At 41.2% G+C, this 15,151-nt stretch overlaps 1 protein-coding gene across 5 annotated transcripts in view; it reads left to right on the top strand.

Moving 5' to 3' along the window:
• Window positions 1-15,151, top strand: part of ELMO1 (engulfment and cell motility 1) — a 446,831-nt gene that overhangs the window by 322,971 nt on the left and 108,709 nt on the right. Inside the window, exon 1 of one of the 5 annotated variants that reach the window (XM_019538739.1) lies at window positions 5,955-6,131. The exons of the other annotated variants lie outside the window; for them this stretch is intronic. The gene's annotated coding sequence lies outside the window, so the exon portion shown is untranslated. Of the gene's footprint in view, window positions 1-5,954; window positions 6,132-15,151 lie in introns of those variants that run through there. 5 annotated transcript variants of the gene reach the window in all.

Raw genomic sequence — 15,151 nt, 5'->3', positions numbered from 1 at the left:
CTCGGTGGTGGGGTAATATTCCCTCTCCGCCTGGCCTGTCCCTGTCAGAGTGCTCACCAACCAGCTTGACCCACGTTCCCCTTTTCCTTCTCCCTGTTTGACCCTATACGAGGTCGCAGCACAGGTTTGGACTCACCTAAAGCACCCTCGACCCTATTTCTATGAAGATGCCCCCTCAGCTATCCCAGCTAAGGCATCCGCCATCTGGAAAACAAAACCATAAACAAACTTAAAGACCAGCTCCTCGGCCCCTCTACAGGCTGAGGATCCTATCTGGACCTCCCCAGTCCTCCTGGGCTGTCCCTGGCCCCTAATCTCCCTAGTGCCCCTACAGTTTTCCTGGCATGGTGGCTCGGTGGCAATCCCCGCCCCGGCTACACCCTCTCAGGGCTCTCCTGTGTCTTCTCCCCCTTTGTGTGATAGAGTCTCCGCACCACTGCCCCGGCACTCCACCTGTGGGTCACGCTGTCTTCAGGTTCATATCCCGTTGGGCCCTCCGTGGCCATGCTTCCTGCTCCTCTTCTGTCAGGAGCAGCCTCCAGCCACACTGTCTGCCTCTGCTCCTTCGGCACCCCGCTGTTGGCCGCTGCCTCAGCTTTTCTCCCTGGTAGAGCCGGTAGCTGCCCCTCCCTGGGGCTCCCCACCCCTCTCACCGGCGGAGCTGTTAATTGCTCTGTCCTGGGGCTATCCACCTCTTCCGTGGCCGCAGCTGCCACTTTTACCTTCCCCAGCTGGCGTCCTTCCGTGACGTCACCAGCTGGACACACCTGTATAAACAAGCGGCTGATGCACCGCGCGGGTCCTCTCAGCGGCGTCACATGTTCCTCCTCGGGTTCTGCAGGTAAGCCCAGTTTACTAGTTGTCTCCCCAGGACAATTATATATCACCATTTTGTGTATTTGAAATGGCTAGACTTAAATGAACTATAGAAATGCCAACCTAAGTCAAAGTTGTTTTACAAATAAACATTTGATATGTCATTTGCTCAGGTTAGGCACCCTCTTCATTAAGCCACACCCAATATTTAGTGCCAAAATCCACTGAACTTACAATTCAAACAATGTGAAATGGAATATCCATCATTTAAGGATGTAAATTTCTTTCTCCTCCCACCCCCATACACAACCCCCTTTTTTTTTCTTTGTCAATACTTTGCTTCATTCTGTTATGTGGTGTATTTATTTCTTTTAACTGTTCATTATCTACTCCTGTTACTCCAAAATCTACCCTTAAAAGATGTTGTAGGTTTCTAGGCAGTGAAGTCGTACATTAATCAGGGCATGTGCTCTCAATAGAGGTAAAAAGTTGAAGAGTATACTTGTTTCTTATAGTATTGACCAAAAACAACCTAGTCTTTCCATTCTTCTTATTAATAATAATATGACTATTAATTTTATAATTCCTTTTTTCATCCCAGGATATGTGTATTTCAGATGATGACAAGTCATGAAAGACCCTTTCTAGATGAACAAGTATTATTTTTCCAGTGTATAGGTGAAGAGATGGAGATATAGGAATGAAATGATGTGGCCTAGATGATTCAACAAGTCAGCATTGGGGATGCAAATACTCTTCCAAATTTTCTCATAATCAAATATATTAGAGATGAGAAATGCCTAATAGGTGTTTATGCCCATTCCCTAGCCAATACAGGATTGTTTGTTATGGTCTGCTTACTTATAGGATCTCAGTTGTCAGAAAAGATGAAAAAACACTGAAGTTTCAGAACCACTAGGCAGACCAGGTTCATATTTGTCTAAAGTCTAAACAATGTCAACTTCTCAGAAGGTCAGAGATCAACATTAATTTGCATAAAATTAAATGAGTACTCTTCAATATGAAGCATTCTTTGGAGGGTTTAAGTCCCTGCATCTGAAGGGAAGGCTGCACTGATTAAGAAGTGCCACATAGTGGGCATGTCTATATGAGCTATGTAGTCCTTTGAATAAACTCTGTAGCTTATTGCTTTGGAGTTTATTGCTCCTGAATGTTGTGTCTGCACATGTCTCCAGGAGCGTAGCGCATTGCGCCAGGTTTGACCAGCCCTGACTGGCAGGGGTCTGGGGGATCAGCCTGCCAGCCCAGGGTTGCTCCCTCCAGTTCAAGGGGCTGGTTGGGGCACAAGGGTGCTGCAACATGGGGCTAACTGGATGCAGCCCTCACACTGAAGCATCCTTGTGCCCCAGCCAGCCAGGGCAGCATTTACACATGCACTGCTGCAGAGTTTTTTACCCCACAGCAGGATAGTACTTGTATTTACAAGTGATGGCTGCAGTATGGATCCAATATGCACATGTAGGTGCACAATGTTTACTACACAGCTAATTAATCAACTGTGCAGTAAACATCTTGTGTAGATGCACCCAGTGAAAATAGTAAGCTTTCAGCAATAAAGTAAACTGGAGAAGGGAGGAGCTGGCCCAGTAATACAGGAACAAACTGGCACACACACTGAGTTCTAAATACTATACTTTCCAGGGTGGAAGCCTTAAATCAGTGGATACTGGGTGCAGTCATTTGTCTCCCAGTAGAAAGGTACAGGGTGATCCAAAGATGGGAGTGCAACCTTTCCATTCAGTGCTAGGATATTAAAGGCTCTGTATCTTTGCAGTTCCCATGGACTTTACCGGAGCTATGGTTACAGATCACCTCTGAAGGTCAGGTCTAATCTTTGCAAAGCTGTATTCATGATTGTGCTTTAGACAGTTTATATGACCAAATACATTGGCCAACTCAGATGCACACATTGTGGCTTGTAATAGAGCTGACCAAAAAATCAAGGTGAATGTATTATGCCAAACACACATAATAATTAGAGCTATACAAAATTGGTGAATGCAAAATCTTTGTGCAAGCAAAATTTACAGTTTTGAGGCCCATGTTCCTTCTCTTCCTACTTTTTTGTTATATTTCATATATTCTATGCTAAAACCTTAAGTTTTAGTACAAAACTAATGTTTGTGTGAAAGGAAATTCTAAGGATTTCACCCAAAATCAGAGCACTTTTGGTATAAAAAATTGTCCATTTACAAGTGAGAAATGGAGGTTTTCTTCATGGATTTGGAAGAAGCATCAGGAAATCAAGCACAATACAAAAGTGTCAAGCTTGAATGCCATTGCTATGTGTGTAAATGTTTCAAATATTCTTAGTAATTAAATCCCCTGCTCAAGAAGGGGTAGAAAGGTAAGAACTGGTTTTCTTCTAGACTGAATATTTTAGATGATATCTCCTTGCATATAGATTGTTGGATGAGTGAAACATTCACCCAAAATTTGCAGGTCTATCTACTGTCCCTTTGAGAAGAAAGAGCTTTTTTCACCACAAAGGGGAGAGAGAGAGGCATAGTCAGAAGAGTTAGCAGGTTCTGTGACTACTGAGAAGCCTGTGTAGATCCGAGCTCATCCCAGTAGGTGAATATCATCTTGTGTGACTACCTAAGCTTCTACATTAAGACACCAATAGGGGTTGTATTCCATTGATTGCACCCTCTGCTCCAATGATAACCTGCTGTCATAGGGTGGGGAGACGGATATGAGAATTACTGCTGGATCAACAATCAGTAAATTGTTTTTCCTTGAAAGCCCAGTGTCTTGCGGGAGTATTCCATACAGAGCCATTGCTATCTAATTCTACTCCATCCCATTTAAAAGACGTGTTTCCTTTCCCCAGCATCTATTTATTACGTGTATTCAGTATAATACATTCACCTTGGGGTTTTGGATAGCGTAGGGCATAATGCATTCATGAATCTCTCTTATATTGCATCCATTACTGCACTATTGGAGCATATCACAATTTTTTATGTACTTATATCACAGTTTTTATGTACTTATCCTTGCAACATCTATGTGAGGAAAGAAAGTGCTATTATCCCCATTTTCCAAGTAAAGAAATGCTAAAACTCAGGGAGACAGTGTGAACTTGCCAAAGGTCACAGCAAGAGACTGTCAGAGAAGGGACTAAGTGTAAGTCTTCTGAGTCCTACACTGATTTCCCTAATCAGTAGCACTCTTTGTTCTCATCATAAAATAAGTGGGAATATTTTTGGAGGGGAGAGACCAAAGAACATCAAAACAGCCCAAAGAAAGGTACACCACATACATTAAACAATCTGATCATCATCATGTTTGCTTCCAATGGCGGTTTGTTAGACAAGCTGAGAGCTAATTAATGGTTTTGTACTCTGCATATCATACCATGGTACTGGCAAAGAGAACAATTTATTTGATTAGGAAATTCTCCAATTTAATATTGCCATAAACACTAAATTACTGTGTAGAGGCTCACTAAGAAGGTGGCAGAAGATTCTTCTTTTGTCTAATTGTGTTTATTTGATATTACTGTGCACTTGTTTATTTCTGTTCTGCACATCCATCTGCAACTCTAGGGGCAAACAAAGCTTTAAATTCATACTGTCCATAAAACAGCAAAAAAAAAAAGAATTGAACTACTGACACTTGTGAATAACAAGATATGCCCCTTCATCCAGTTCCCTTTGCCCTCAAACTACTCTGTTCCCAAATGCCTGGGGAAGAAAAGATGAGGTTTTCAGCAAATCCTGACAGCAAGCAAATTTGGGCTATAAATTAGCAAATTAACTACTTTCCTCAATTTAATGGTTCAAAACTAAAAGACCAAACATAAATTACTAAGATGGCAGGAGAAGGATGATAAAGAGAGTTGCCATCAAGAAAATGACAGGATATCGTACCTTACGTGTCTAGTAAAACAGATGCTGGAAAAATATTGAGATGTGAAATTCAGAGTGATACATTTTGTACAGAATTGTGAAGTAATTCTGACTTCTTTTGTGACCTTAGGCAAACCACTCATCTTTTCCGTGACTCAGTTACTAAGTCTGCAAAATGGCAATATTGGATATATGCTGTCTATACACCCATGTCTATACATTGACTAAGATATATAGATGTGGAACCAGGGGGTGGCAGAAACTCAGCAGTGCTCTAGTGTATATTGAATATAGTGAATACATTTGAGGAGCAGGTCACTAGAAGTAATACACTCACACCTACAACCATGACTGAAATAAGTGGTTATTTGAGAAAGTTGGTCAGTATTAATAAACATCCCAAGGTCATGTTGTGGATCCTTTTTTATCCTTGTGACTTTCCCAGTAATATATTTTGTGGCTCCCGCAGAATAGCTGGAAAGCTAAATCTAACACTTTTATAGCCTGTGGAGTTGATTTGTGCCAGAATGCATACAAATGAACAGGACCAATTATCAGTGTATACATATCTAAGCCGAATATACTTACCAGGGGTTGACTATCGGTGTACCCATGTGCATATATACATGCCAGCACGTCACATGCTTATACATGTGCATGCAAAGAGAAAGCAAACCTGCACGTGTGTGTATCTGTATATGAGTGTGTATTTCCACAGTGTGCGTGTGTGGGGAAGGCAAACTCACAATCAAATAAGTAGTGAGAGTGGAGGAAAAAGATGCGATTGCAGTTGATTATGAGTCTGGCAGCAGATGTTCTACACAAATCCAGCTCGCTGCATCCAGTCTGTTTCCATGGTGATGGAATCAGTAATTGTTGAGCTCCAGCTTTCTCCCCTCCTCTTCTCCCAACAAGGTAGAAGCTGGAGATGAATCTGAACTCCCTTAAGACAATTGCCAGGCCCCTTAAAATAAAAAAAGCGGGGTGGGGGAGAGGACAATGGGGAGACCCAGAGACAGGGAACTATTATTTTCCCCATTATGATACTAAAAGTGAGGCATTCTTCCTAGAAAATATGGTCTCCAAAGATGCTAAATAAATGAGCAGGAGTTTCCCTGAAATGGAGGCTCACTGTGATTGGCTGCTGTTCCCTATGTTCTTGCCAATCGGAGCACAATTGGGCTTCAGCACTCTAAACATAAGCAAAGCTACATGCTTATTCTTTTGGACTTGAACTGTACACCAGGCAAAGGTGAGCTAAGGGGGGGGGGGGTCTCCTTTCACATGGCTAAACTGAAAACGGATCTCATTAAAGAGCTTCATCGGAGACCATCTGCCATTCACACACATTGTTCCTTCCACAGAAAGCATTAAGTCATTTTCTTGCTGTAGTATAGGAGGCGAATTTGTCATCCGGAACTATGGAGCTACAGGATCTCTGTAAGTAAATCTCTGTGTATACTTATCGTGGTATTTTCAAGATGAGAACAGATCAATAAAGTATGCATCTGCCAAGAATGATGAAGGCAAATTAGCTATAACTGCAAATAACAGCAAGGTTTTTTTCTTTCGCATCTAGCTAGGTAGGTTTTTATTAATGGATCTAGAAACAGTACTTATGAGATGCTTGTTTTGCCTTGAGTTGTCTTTTATCCAAATTAAGATTAGTACATGGAAGGGCTCTGCATTTTCCTAGGCTATTCAAATTGTTTCTGTGTTTATTTAAAAAGAAAAGTAAATGTTTCAACCCAATTCACATGTAACAAAACTGCAGGCACAGGATTCTGAGCTGCCCATATGTGGTCACCAGTGCTTTTATTGTTGACAGGCACATTACTACAATGGGCTGTAAAACAGACACTCAGCTAGAAAAGCATTAATTGCTGATCATCCGTTGTTGTTCCCAACACGGAGAACTGTTGCTTTCTTGCCATTCAGTTATTTTTAAAAATACATTTCCCATGTTGGAGGGGCTCTTTTAAAAGCTATAATACAGAAGCCCTTTGTGTCTACACTGAACAGGTGAGTGTAGTGCAAGCTCAAAGAGTTTCTTTTCCTACCCCCCAAGGTAGGGGCGTAAGTTGAAACTTGATTCTCCTACCTGGTGTAACTCTCTGGTTTAGATGCTCTCTGGTTTAGATAATGTAAAGCATAAACCATACTTTGAGAGGCACTAAGGCAAATCTTTCCCTCCTTTGAGGTTTGATTCATGAATTTGGCCCAATGTTGTTTGCATTTGGTTGGGTATTTGCCATCAGATTGAGAGCACTGCTACACAGAGCTCATGAATGAATCTTTCAGGTTGACCCTCTCAAAGTGTGTAGTTCATTTTTTCCAGTTGAAGCAGTTCATAGGAAAAAAGATGGAAACAAGAGGATTGGGAAAAGTTTTATATTTTTGCTATGTGGCTTTATCTGGCCATGCACTTTGGGGGATATAATAACCAGACTGCAAATACAAGGTGAAGCTGAGGAAGAGCCCAATTTGGGTATAGTGTGTCCATATGAGAAACTAAGCACAAAACTTCCTATCCCAGCGTTGGGATCTGCTGGGAGTCTGCCTGAAAATTTCATCCCAAGACTCTCCTTTTTAAATGTTGCTAAACCAATTGGTTTTGCTCTCTAGATATTTCCTTGCATGTTGTGGCAGGCAGAGGCACTGTGCAACTTACTCCTTCAGCTAAAAAAATAGAATCCAACAATGTTGATGCTGAGAAAGGAATTGCATGCATTAAGAGCTCTCTGATTAAGATGACATAATTATATTTATACAGTCAAAGAGTCTGTTAATGAGAGGTGTTGTTGGCTCTTGGAATTATTTGTTGCATCGCCAATTCAGGAAGACTGCTGGTTAAGTATGAATGATTGTTTTTTGTGACCACTCTCTAAATTTACCAGTAATGCTTGGGGCACCTTTTGCTGACATAATGGTCCCTGATATCCTAAGACAAATGACTAAAAGCTAAATCACTTCCTAATCTGTTCAAAGAGAGGGATATTCTGTTGACAACCGTTGACTATTATTGGGAAATATTAAGCTGCTGTAAGTGATGAAAATTAAATCCTTGAAATGAGGCAGTAATTTATCTGATATGCTACCAAGCAGTATATTCCCTTTTACTTATTGGTGTTCACATTGCTAGAAAAAAGAACTATAGCAAATAGCAGTCCAAGCAGAGACACCTACCACTCAGACTGAGAGGGGGACTCCCCAGGTCAGGGCTAATACATATTAGTGGGACATTTGGGGCATGCTTACACTTCCATTGCCTGGGGCATCTCTCTCCTGTGGAGAGACAGCTCCAGCCTCCAGGGTTATCATTTTGTGCCCCTTCCACAGGCATCAAAATGAACTTCTAATTTAATGCGAGAAATTAATTTTGTAGAATGATGGCTTTAAACCTTTTGCTGTGTCTGCTGACTGATTGTACTTGGATTGAGAGAGAAATAGATCTGTAGGGTTAATGTAATACTAAGACATGATTTTAATTCTTACTAATGCTCTAGGGATATAGTTCAAATGAATGTAAATCTCTCAGATTCAGTCTCCTTCATTAGCCAAATACTGTTTGACTGGTGGAATGCCTATTTCTCCTATAACCTTGTTTGGAGGATTTGTTTACTTGTCTATCCCATGCATTAGCAGATAAAAGGAGAGGGAAAGGGGTGAGAAAGGGAGTGCTTTTTAATTGCTAAGCCATGGGTAGTGCATCATATCTATCCATTTTATGGCTTTAATCTGAAGTGCTGTCCAAATCAGAAAAAAATTGGTAATACAATTAAATTCACGTTTGAATTAGATTTTTGGCCTAATGATGTATGAAACAATTTTTTGAGATCAGAACAGGTAAGGTGGATGGTCTCTTAGACTATAAAGAAACAACTGCAGAATAACTGACCATAAGGATTCTACCAGCAGAACAAGGAGACTTCAGTGAGATTTGTGACATATTAGCAACAATCAGGACATGCAGTAGCTGAAAAAGGCAGTGATAATGTAGCTTTAATTGTCTGCATGCATTTGGAAGATACTTGCTTCAATGAGCTCTTTTATTCTTTTTGAGGGAGGGGATCAGATCCCTAGCTTGATTAAAATTTGCACAACTCCAGTGACTTTAGTAGAATGATACCACCTTCCTCCAGGTATGAATTTCACCCTTGTTCTTCTGCTTACATTTCTCTGGGGAGACAGAGGTCCTTACAAGGAGGATCGATAATTTAATTCCACCCCCATCCCGTAACACCTTAACCCAAATAGAATAGACATTGTACGGCTGATTTCTCTTAGCCGTTGACTTGAGTTAGCTTGCTGTAAGCTATGTGCCATCTACCTTGTGACACATTTCTCTATGTTTCTGGGACACTTGCAGAGCATCGTTTATATAACTGTAAACTTTAGTGGGAAAGTACAGCAGAAGACTAAGAGGGATGCTTTCTTTACCAATGAAATGATGGTACAGATGGTTGTAGGTTTCAAATAGTACCAGGCTAGTCAGAGATTATTTATTTGGAACATTGCATTTTTCTTTGGAATTTACCCTTTTCCTACTTCAGTGTAAGCTCTGTTGTCAGTTGAGGTGATGCTAATACTAAGACTGTTATTTTCCCCCCAAATCCATATGTTCATTTTTTGTCCCATTTATCACACAGGTTGATGTAACTTGCATGTAGCTTTCCATAGTCAAATTCCAATTACTGGGTCCTTAGAGTGGGTTTGCATATAGAGTCTGGAGGAAATTAAAGATGTTAACTCTGTTTAAGGTTGCCATCAAATTAAACTGACTTCTTATTTTTGCTTATTTTTGTGGTGGGAATTTTTTTTAGGGAAAAGCTACTTTTGTCTAGTATTAGGACCTGGCTAAGGAAAAATTTGAAATCTAGACTATTAACAAATCATTCTCCCTTTCCACACAGACACACACCCACGACACTACCTCACGGAAATAAAATGAAAATGAAACACCATAGAAAAAAAGTATGATTGAATTATGAAAAACCATTGGTTAGTTTGACATCCATTTTGTTCAGCATTTTGAAGTGTTAATCTGAAAATTCTGTGCATCACAGAAGTTTTCTGAACAATAGAAACTGTCAACTCCAGCAATTTTTACAGAGTTGCCATTGTTCCTCCATTGTTGTGAAGCTCTAAGTGGCATACAAAAAGATTTTTGGCAGCTGTTCAGGAATGGTCTACTAAAGAGGTGTCACATGTGGCCTGCCTCACATATGTTGTCATTTGCAAATAGAATGTAGTTAGCACAAAACCCTAGGTGCATGGCTATCCCTGCCTCATTGTTTTATTTTACAGCTTTCATCTAATTTATCCTCAAAAGCTCATTTTGGACTTTTCTTAATTACAAAGGTGTGTGTGTCAGAATTCCAATGTTTTCACCCACATTGGGTCTGATTTCCCTCTGAGATGTGTTTGACAGTGATGGGACTCCACTGATTTCAGTGGAACTGCCATTCATTTACAAGTATGAGAAGGAACTGATGTTCTCTGATGATTTTTTGAGGGCAGAAGACCACACACCTTTTTGTTACTGATCCATAATGACCTCCACCCATCATTACCACCTCATGGAACATCAAGTTGGCACCTGCTTTTTGATCATCCTAAAAAATACAGTCTGTGTTGTGGGGTAGCTTAAATACCCCATGCACTTGCACAACAAAGAAAAGCTATTTTCTATCAGCCTATTGTAATAATCCAGAAACACAAAAAAACAACTCATAGCCCCATTCAAAGAAAAATGTAAAAAAACAACAAAACAAAATAATTCTTGGACCTGACCATTTTTCATCCTGATCCTCCACTCTGTCTTGCCCTACCTTTCACCAACTCAAATTATTTTGCATCCTTTCATAGAGGGCCTACCCATTGCATTAGTAAATACTGTCAGGGCGTGAGAAGCAGCAAACCTAGTTTTATGCAAGGAAGTATGGTGCAGTAGTAAGCCATTAGCCAAGATTTAAGATACCTCAATTCAAGTCCTTGCTCTGGTGTCAGGGGCCATATAAGAATTTTATTTTATGGTGTTTATCTTTTTTGCAACACTTCCCAGTGAGCTATAATATGTATATATACCATCCAAAAATATTAAGTTATCCTCCAATATAAATAGGGACGTGACATGTCTAATGCCAGACGTATTTGGTATAAGTAACATGCAGGGTTTACAAGCTCTGCTGGGGAAGTCACAACACTTGCAAATTCTGAAGGAGAAATCCTTTCCCAAGCAGACTTTGTCTGGCTAAATTAACCACTTAAACCTTCAGTGCATAAATGTTAATGCTTAGAAAAATATGCCAAAGTCCCCCTTTGAGGATCATATATTGCCTTCACATAATCATAAACTTTGATTAGCTAGTGTTTGGACATGCAGGACTCTGCTGTAATGTTCTAATTCAATCTTGCACTGCAGTGAAAAGGAAAATCTTCATATTAATATTAGTTTACTGTCAAATTGATATATCAAATAATGTCCTCTTAACCTGAATTGTTGGACTGCATTTGTCAGTGCTATTGATGTAGTAAAGAAAGTGTTCATTATATGGCTGGGAACCATAGTCTAGTAGTCTTCATTTCTTTTTTCTGCTTCAATTTTCTATATATAAAGTAGAGCATCATTATGGTGAGATCAGCTTTTATACAGGTATGTGCTTCAAGATTCACACTCAAAGCATGTCAGATGCTACATAAAGGATTTTTTTAAGTTAGCTTTTCAAATATAGGTAACCTTCCATCCTGACCTATGTATTCACTTCCCGCTTGCATTTCAAAAAAGGTTGCTGCCCACATACAGTTACCTCTGATAAAAGCACAATTAAACACCATGTCTGCAGCATTGCCATTTTATTCTGACATCCAGACGAATGAATGGTTAAAAGTGGAGAAGATGGTGAAAAGATTTGAATGAGTTCCCATTTATAAAAGGAAGGCACCCACGGTTCCTGGAAATTAATGGAACAGCTTCAAGATAAGCTACAGCTCTCTTACACAGAAGCGACAGAACATTTCTTTCTTTCTTTTCTTTTTAACCATAGCCTTACCATGGTAATTTTACAGCGTTGAAAAATAAACAGCAAAGCATTTCATATATCCTTCCAAATGTGATGATGGCAAAAGGATATTCTGGAAGGAGATAGGAGGCTAACTTTGGGCAGGGCCATCCATTTGTGAACCTAACCTACTGTAAGGGGCAGACTTATATTATACTGTTCTGAAGTCACCAAAAAAGCCATAATTTCCCTCCTGTTCTAGGAATGGTGACAATTCATATACCCTAAAGCACTGGAATAACCACTCGGGCTGTGCAAAACTTAGGTCCCTGATTTGATTCGGTAGAGATTCAGCCCAATTCGGTGGCCGAATGTCCAAACCCAAATCAAATCAGAGGACCCTTTAATCTCTCTAAATCAAATCAGAACCGTCCAAATCGATTCAGAGAGATTCAGAAAGATTCAGAGATTTGAACATAGACACAGCTTTAAATGTTTTTTCTACATACTTCTGGGTATCAGGTGGCTCATGAATGCTGCAATGCTGGGGCGCCTGGAGTGTCCTACAGGAGTGTGGGGAGGCTCCCCAGTGCACTCAGCAGCAGACCCAATGGGGACCAGAAGCACTTCTGGTCCAGTTCTGGGTTCGCTGGGAAGCACACATGAGGGACCCCCCCTGTGCCCACCCAGCTTAGCGACTGGTGCCTCCTGGGTCTGTGGGGGGGACATGGCCAATCGCTGAGTGCTATTCTGGGTTCACTGCTGAGCATGTGGAGGGTTCCCCTGCACTCCTGTGGGATGTTCCATGCGCCCCAGCATCGCAGTGTTCACAAGCCAGGCTGGTACCTCAAGGTATGTAGAAAAAGCATTTAAAGCTGTGCCTGTGTCTGAATCGCTGATTCTCCAGATCAGCATCAAATCTTCAGATTTGGATTCAGCCAATTCGAATCAGGGACGGTGATCCAAATCAACAAATTGAATCACTGTCCCTGATTTGGGCTGAATTGGAATTGAATAGGGCCCACTTTGAACACCCTTAATAACCACCCCTCTTGGGAACATATAGACTGACCCTAACTTTCTTCCTTTCTCAGTCATCTTCATGCCAGGAGAGATAGTGACTCTGCAGAATCAGTTTACACCTTGGTACAGGAGGTGGATGTTTGGCATAAGGGAGTAAAGTGTGAATGAGTTGCTTACTCATTTGCATCAGCATGCCTGATAAGAAACAGTATAGCCCTTTGATTTCAACCATTAAGGGGGAGGCAATGTGTACTATAGATGCTTTTCCAGTGGAATATATTTGGAATAGTATTGCCATATTAGGGACAAATCTTATATGCTAACCAAATCAGAGATGCATAGCATAAGCTTTCATAAGTAGAGGGCTTACTTTAACAGATTCTGTAACCTCACAGCACCTAATGAAGCTGCTTACAAAAGCTTATGCTGTGCATCTCTGATTTAGTCAGTCTGTAAGGTGCAAATCTAGCCTGCCTGATGCCTGACCTCAGACTAACACAGCTAAATACTTATTGCAGTATTAGTCAGCCAGGAAAAACTTGTCTGCCAAGCATACAGTTTGAATAAGCCCATTAGGACTTTGGGGCACTCTGTTATTATATGCTCAGCAACAGCAAAGCCACTTGATGACCCCGACCTTAGCTTAAGTAGTAGAAATATAGCTGCTGTGGTTCTAGTGCCAGCTCTTCATCCAGCAGGAGGGAAGGAAGCAAGGACTTACCTACCGACACTCTTTATGCCCGATTCATGCCCTACCTCTGTGTAGGAAAACTGAAACTGTATTCCTGAAACACTCTATATCTGAGGAGAGGGGATCAGGATTTGCCTGTCTACCTGTCTAGTTTTGGGCTTTCATGTCTGGTGAAACTCTCAGGCTTACATGTGAAATATGTGCCCTCCACATGTATATGTTGTGCCCCTAAAACCCTACACATTAGCACCACTGGTGCTCTTGTACACAAAGTGAGCAGGCACATGCAAATGCAGTTTGCACCAGAGGTATTTATGGTTGTCTGTGGCTGTAATTAGAAGCTATGTAACACTGTTGGACTCTCTCCAATTTGTCCACATCCTTTCTGTAGTAGAGGCCCCAAAACTAAACACAATACTCCAGATGTGGCCTCGTCAGTACAGAATAGAGTGGAATAATTATTTCCCTTGATCTGCTGGCAGTGCTCCTACTAATGTAGCCCAGTATGCCATTAGCCTTCTTGGCAACAAGGGCACACTGTTGGCTCATATTCAGCTTATTGTCCCCTGTAGCCCCCACATCCTTTTCTGCAGAGCTTCTGCCCAGCCAGTCAACTCCCAGGCTGCTGCGGTGCACGGGATCGCTCTGTCTTAAGTGCAGCACTTTGCACTTGTCCTTGTTGAACCTCATGAGTTTCCTTTTGGCACAATACTCCAATTTGTCTAGGCCACTCTGAATCCTAGTCCTACCCTCCAGCATATCTATTACTCCTACCTAGCTTGGTGTCATCTTCAGACTTGCTTCCATGTCATTGATGAAGATATTGAACAAAACTGGCCCGGGACTGACCCCTGGATTGTCAGCTCCAGCCCCTGATCTTACCCAGTTTGACAGTAGCTGACAATCAGCTGATTGTCAGCACTAGCTGGACCTGCAGGCACTCCTTTTTTAACTTGCCAGAGCTGGGGGAGACCAGGACTATGATTCTGGGCTCCTCCTGTGCTGGCCAGCAGTAATAGTACAACTGGGATCTGAGCCCAACAACTGAATGTCCTTCCATGCACATAGGAAGTGTGATTGTTGGGACTAGGGATCAAATCCCATTATACCATTAAATGATTATATGCCAGGGGCCTCAGTGTCCTCACTAGTGGCAGTGGCAGAATTCCCATTAACTTCAATGGACCCAGGAGTTGACCTACAATCAAAGGCTTTTCTTTCCTGTGAAGGAAGGCAGTTGGTTAGTACAATACAAAATGCCAAACTATATTTCCTGTTAAAGCAAAAGGAAGGTTTGGAAGTGTTCAGTGTTCAATTAGTAGTAAAGCAACCCGTAATTTTTATAATGAATGAAAAAAATGTTTATTTTGCCATTCATAAAGGTTTGTAGTGGCTATTCCTCAGTGCAGAGAGAAGGTGGGGGGGGGAAGTATTTCCAGCCAAACTAACGAATATGATTTAGTGGCATGGTCAATCAAATTGCTTCATCATCCCAACCAGTTTTTTAATTACATTGATTTATCTGGTCCATCTTTGCAATTTTCCCTTGTTGATGATTCTGGTTTTGCCAAGGGACAAAACCTTGCTGAAACACACGTGTTCATCTGCCTGGCAGTTGATAAGAGTAGAGCAGAAAAGAGTAGAACTTTTATTGTTTGAATCAAATAATGATCACTGGCATTAAAAACCTTAGAGGCTTAGGAACCTTTGTGGTAAAAAACCTCTTGCAACCAGTTTGCTTGAAC

This window comes from Crocodylus porosus, unplaced genomic scaffold (assembly GCF_001723895.1).
Source record: "Crocodylus porosus isolate Cpor-Errol unplaced genomic scaffold, CroPor_comp1, whole genome shotgun sequence".
Classification (NCBI taxonomy): Eukaryota; Metazoa; Chordata; order Crocodylia; family Crocodylidae; genus Crocodylus; species Crocodylus porosus.
Note: the sequence above shows the minus strand (reverse complement) of the source record. Positions and strands in the feature narration are given on the sequence as shown.